Here is a 5,669-nt window from a genome sequence, read left to right as displayed (position 1 = left end):
AACTCGCGTGGGTGAAGAGGGCGGGCTGGAGCAGCGGGAGCATATGGGGGAGAAACACACACGGGGGGAGGGTAGGTGAGGGTACAAAGGTGCATGGGGGGACACGGGTGGGGATGACCTACCCCAGGGAGTCCACCCAGGATGATCCACAGCAGGTAACTCACCTGGGATAACCCGCAACAGAGCATCCACACCAGATCATCCACGCTGGGAGGACCCCCAGCAACGCCCCTCAAACTGCCTGTGCTTCACCCCCAATCTTCCCCAAACTGGGGAGTTTTTTGCTTTTTCAAAATACTCAGTTTGGGGTGTGTTTCAGTGCTTTTCCACAACATAAAAAGGGGTGATCTTTTGGTTGTGGGTTTGTGCATGAAAATGGGGTGGGTTTTTTGCTTTCCAGCTGCACAAATCCAGGCGGATTTGGCTTTCCCAGGAGTCCCAAATTCGTTTGTTTTTTTCCGTTGCAGACCCAGAATCAGGGGGTTTGGGGTTGTCCTGGTTTCGGCTGGAATAAAGTTCATTTTCTTCTGAGTAGCTGGTACAGGGCCATTTTGGATTTAGGATGAGAATAATGTTGACAACACACCGATGCTTTAGTTGTTGCTAAGCAGTGTTTATACTAAGTCAAGGACCTTCCAGCTTCTCATACCGCCCTGCCAGCAGAGGCTGGGGGTGCACAAGAAGAGTCGCTGAGCTAAAGGAGGATTCCAGGTAAACAGGTCAGCTCGAAATACACCACCTCCTTTAAAAGTTAAGAGCTATTTGAACACTTAAAATCAGCATTTAGGCTAATCGATACCATTTTGAACACCTTCTTAGCGTACAAGTAAACACTCTTGCCGGTGCTGGAAAACGTCTCCTCCCTTCCTTACAGCACTGCTGCAGGGAGATAACCCTGGGAGGCTGCGGGACGAGGTCGTACGCAATCAGAATCTACGCTTACGGATCCACCCCAACAGCTACAGCCCTTGCGCTCCTGCTGCTGCCGCTTTGCATCTTGCTTGTTTGGTGAATAAAGCTGAAAGTGAAGTGGAAAACTCCAAAGAGCAAAATGAAAAATAAAGAATAAATCTCAATAATTCACTTTACACTAAAAAGGTGTGCCCATGTTTATATAAATGCAACAAAAAGACATTACTGAAGCAGTAACTCACCAAAACCACCTCAGGACTCACTGTCACTAGTTACAAGGCTGCTAATGCTTCCGGGGAAAACCTGGAAAACACACGGAAGCGACACCAGTTTGTCCTGTTTTGTCCACGTCTCTTCTTTGACCTTGATTGCTTTTAGTACAGGTGCTAGTTATCTCAGTAAGGTTTTCGAGTACTCTTATAAGATGTTTTTAAAAACTCATTGACTGCAAAAGCATTAAGCTTTTATCGTGAAAATAAAGTCTGTTTCTTCTGAACAGCTGAACTCTTACGAACAGTTTCTTCCCTCTTTTAGTACAAAATTATTTTCACGGTATCATTTACTAGTAAGCACACAGAAACAGAAGATTATATGCTTTCAGGAAGAGGAAACAGACAGAGGGAAGTAAACTTTGCGTAGGCATAACGTGCTCCAGAGCAGACCTTAGTTTTAGTATTGTATTAAAATATTTCACAGAAAAAATGTGGAAAGAGAGTTGGCACATTCTTAATGTTAACTTTAAAGTCCATACTACAAGTACCTTCGGAAAAATGCAGACACACATCATAGGCGTACCTTGTACTTGCAGACCACTACGGAATCTTTCCATCTGTCTTGTACTTTCACGGCAGAAGAAAGGGCAACCACAGTGAAATGGTGGCAGCTGACATCCACCTGAGAGAAGAAAAAACAAACAAACAAACAAACAAAAACATTAGCACAAAGCTGGGTAGGAATCCAAAGCTGCCTTTTTTTTTTGTGAAGGTTTGTGAAGACAGTACGACTGAGCGGAGGAAAAAGTATTTTTGCGTCATCTTTGGTACAGCTGTTGACACAGGCCACTAGAGCTTTTGCATTTTTCAGACAACCATGCCTTTTTTTTCCTTTCTTTTTTGACTCATTGGTAACTTTACTTTCAGGTGACAGACATAGAGACCTACATACGTTTTCTCAAGCCTTAGTATAGCCGAGGCTTCATCGCCCTATACGTCGCAAGTTGAGTAGTTTTGCTAAAGAGCACAGCAACACATCTGACCTCGTGAACTGCCTCGTTGCAAAAAAGGAATCATTTTTTCCAGGCCGTCGCTCCAAACGGTCAAGATCTTTTAAAACCGCAGTTGTGCCACCAAACCCGCTCAGGGTCCCTCCTAGCTTTTGACCGCCCTGAGATTTAACAGGCACACGCTCCATTCCATCTTCCAACAGCAAAAATACGTTAACGCTCTCGGACCCAGAGCGCAACCCTACGGATGTCCACGCACACAGCCTGCCGTTTTGATGAGGAGCCACCCAGCAGCCCTGCGAGCACAGCTGCACGCGCCAGCTCCGTTTCCCGTACGCCGCGAGTTACCGGTTTCCGTGAACGTAGTTTCTGACGCTTTAAACCGAAAACCGTATCTCGACGCTTCGCCACAGCAGAAACGACCCATCGCTAGACCGCTACAAAAACGCAGTAACGCCAATTGCAAACGCACAGCAGCGACAGCTCCAGAAATATTTAGACCAGGAACAAGGGAGAAAAATAAAACAGCTTCATCTCACGCACAGGGGAGCGGCAGGGAGAGAAAAAGGTCGGCATTCTGAGCCCGTACAGAAAACGGGCATTCTCCTTCCGTTCCTCGGCCCGTCCGTGAAGGTCTAAATACCGCAACACTACCACGGCAACGTCGAGAGTAGGGCACAGCAGCCCTGCCACTGGACTTGCCACTGACCCATGCTACTTAGGTAGCAGGACGCGTACGCAGAGGGACACGTTTTGCCACACAGAGCCCTGAACTTCCTGAAAATTTACGTTTACCAAAAAAAGCCATTTGGAACATATTGCCAAACAACGTTCGGCAAGAAAGCTTTGATGCCTTTGACGCGCGCAAGTTTTTGGTCACTTGCTATTTGCTTCCTGTTGCTGCTGCTGTTCTTCCTTCAGAAATTCTACTCGTCGCCAAGTTATTCACTACTGGTTCAAGCATTTGCCTTCCTGGTATTACCAGCACATTCACAGAGGCAAGTAACTTAATTGCTCTTCTACAATTATCCAAACGACAATTACAGCCCCGAAAGAGAAGGAGAGCTCAGGCAGCACAAGAGCTCTGCAGGCTGGCACCAGTCAATATTGCACTCTCTAAAAAACAAACAACAACAAAACAAAACCGTGACCCTGTAGCCGCCTTTTTTTTTTTTCTCTTTCTTCTTCTTTCAGAGCTCATCCCTGCCTCAGCATTTTGTCTTGTCAGAGCATGAAGCGCAGGTGATCCGTACCCTGACGACTTCTGCGTGTGATGAATGCCTGTTCAGAAATAGTCCAGATCTGCAAGACTGGTGTCATTTTTATGGTTTTAATCATCATAACTCAAATTTTATTTACTCACGCATTTGTGAGGAAACTAATTAACTTTTAGACACTGCCTCTCCTTTTTTTGGGGGTGGGTGTGGAAATGTGTTAGAGACCGAAAAACATTACGATTCAGAGCTCCCAACCATGAGGGAGTGGTGGAGAAATCAATGAAAGCAAAGACCAACAGCAGCAACATCAACTGAAAGTTGGCTTTCATTCCGATCACGTACTTAAGCGACTCTCCAAGTCTATGCCTCGGTCCTATGAATGACTAGTCCCTTTTTGGAAGGACAAACTTTTTTACTTAAAAGTCCTAGACTGAAGACTCCACTGAACGGAATGGGGATTGTGCCACGGGACAAAATGCCATCAACACTCTTCATGGGGAAGGAAAAAAAAAATCAAATAAAAATCAAGTTTAAGTACCAGTTTCCATCATGTTTCACTCATTACATTTCTACTGGCATCTAGGTGCTCAAAAATGAACTACAGGGACACCACATATTCCTAAAAATTCAGTTATACATAAAAAAGTAAAAGGCTATTTCCAACTTGCCCATAAAATCAGTATGAACAGAGAGAAGAGAAACACTCGACCCTGAAGAAGCTAACAGGCAGCTCTGAATTTACCAGACAGGAAATTTCATTCTTTCACCTGAAACAAAAACATATCAAGGGACCAGTTCAGGAACAGGGCACGATCTGTTAACAGCAATTCTTCCGTCAGCTTTTCTGCACTAGCAGCAAATTTGCCTTCTCTGTGGGTTTGATGTGGAGCATCTGTAGTGCCAGCAAACTCACAAGTGTTTCTCTCTGCTCCCCCAGCCTGATATATGCTATTACCTGAGCAGCAAAGGGAATTAAACCATGCAGAATTTTCTTCATGTGACACGGAAGGTGACACTGGGAAAAGAGGAGACAAAAAATTGAACCTGTTTGTCACACCCAGCCAACGGTGAAAAGACAGGGGAGGATTCTGCCGGAAGGGCTCTGCACCCCAGGAGCTCCCGCCGGCCGGTTTCTCTCCCCTTTGCCCGGTACCGAGGGGACGACGACACCTCGCCCGCGCCCCCTCGCAGGGGGGGCTGCCCCAGGAGAGACGGGGGACCCCCACCTCGCTTCTGCCCGCGGGAACGGACCGGGAGAGACCCTCCACGCAGAGAGAGGAGCGCGGCGTGGATTGCATGCCCGAGGGAAGAGGCCGGGCTCCCCGCTGGCAGAAGGACAACTCACCTCCCTGCTGCTCGGAGCTGCTTGCTGCGGACAGCCCTGCCTGCGCCCGGCCGCTCTTCGGCCATGCTGGGAGCACAGTCCGGCCCATGGATGCTCCAGCGAAAAGACGCTCCAGCTAATCGCGCCTCCTGCTCGTTACAGCCGCAGGTACTTTTGCCTCTGGCTAATGCACGCTCCAGACAGCAGACACCCCGCCTCGTTCCAGCTCCCGCTTGCTACAGTTCTGGCTCGTTGAAGCCCCAGCTCCGCACTGAAGCTCCGGCTGATTTCAGCTGCTTCTCCTTACAAGCTCCAGCTATGTGCAACGGTCTGGGCTTTCCATAAGGTTGTATATCAACTGCTGTCAAAACTTGACCACTAGGATTAAACATCAGAGTTATACGCTGTATAAATATTCATTAGTTGGTGCGATTAATTACTTAACAACTATTCCAAGCAGCGTAGAAAGAAGAGCTGGACTCAAAGAGGGCACGTGGGGTCTGAAAAGCGCCTTTCCCCCCCACAGACCATCGCAGATGTTGAGTTCAGCCTGCTGCGTGCCGGACTCCCAAACCTTGGCGTCCGACACAACCAGACCCCCATCTCCGGGGAGGGTCCACGCACCCTGCCCGCCCCCCACTTCCCCCCGCAGCCCCCAACACCCTCCCACCCGCCTGCAAAACCAGCCAAGCTGGCTCCCGCTTTTGGCCCCCACACCAGCTGACTCGGGGCCCATTTGGGAGCCAAAAAACCCAGCTGCTGAGCCCGTTCTCAAGGCCCAAACACGCAGGGCCGGACCTCTGTTTCTGGGCCCAAAGCCGCGCAGCTCGGTCTGTTTCCGAGCCCCCACATCAGCCACGCGAGCCTGTTGTCAAGCCCCAGGAACAGAAAACTTGTTCTCCGTTTCTGACCCTGCAGTGCCCACGGGCGACGCTGAGCGTAGCCACCCCACAGCCCTGCACCCCCGGGGCCCCACACGTAGTTTCGGGGAGTG

At 49.0% G+C, this 5,669-nt stretch overlaps 2 long non-coding RNA genes across 6 annotated transcripts in view; both read right to left on the bottom strand.

Annotated features, from left to right (window-relative positions):
* Nucleotides 1-232: 232 nt before the first annotated feature.
* LOC104842976 overlaps nt 233-5,669 on the bottom strand; it is a 10,212-nt gene continuing 4,775 nt past the window's right edge. Inside the window, exons 2-6 of one of the 5 annotated variants that reach the window (XR_775517.1) lie at nt 4,697-5,045; nt 4,307-4,366; nt 1,708-1,806; nt 1,155-1,215; nt 608-1,018 (exon numbers count right to left, since the gene is read on the bottom strand). This is a non-coding gene — a long non-coding RNA (uncharacterized LOC104842976). Of the gene's footprint in view, nt 506-607; nt 1,038-1,154; nt 1,216-1,707; nt 1,807-4,306; nt 5,046-5,669 lie in introns of those variants that run through there. The other 4 variants (XR_775518.1, XR_775515.1, XR_775519.1 and 1 more) reach the window with 4 other exon arrangements.
* LOC104842975 lies at nt 3,320-4,246 on the bottom strand. Its single transcript, XR_775514.1, has 2 exons — nt 4,119-4,246; nt 3,320-3,840 (listed from the first exon to the last, which is right to left on the bottom strand). It is a non-coding gene; the product is annotated as an uncharacterized LOC104842975 (long non-coding RNA).

This window comes from Haliaeetus leucocephalus, unplaced genomic scaffold (assembly GCF_000737465.1).
Source record: "Haliaeetus leucocephalus isolate CR32 unplaced genomic scaffold, Haliaeetus_leucocephalus-4.0 Scaffold110, whole genome shotgun sequence".
Classification (NCBI taxonomy): Eukaryota; Metazoa; Chordata; class Aves; order Accipitriformes; family Accipitridae; genus Haliaeetus; species Haliaeetus leucocephalus.
The sequence above is the reverse complement of the archived record's forward strand: the minus strand, read 5'-3'. Positions and strand labels throughout refer to the sequence as shown.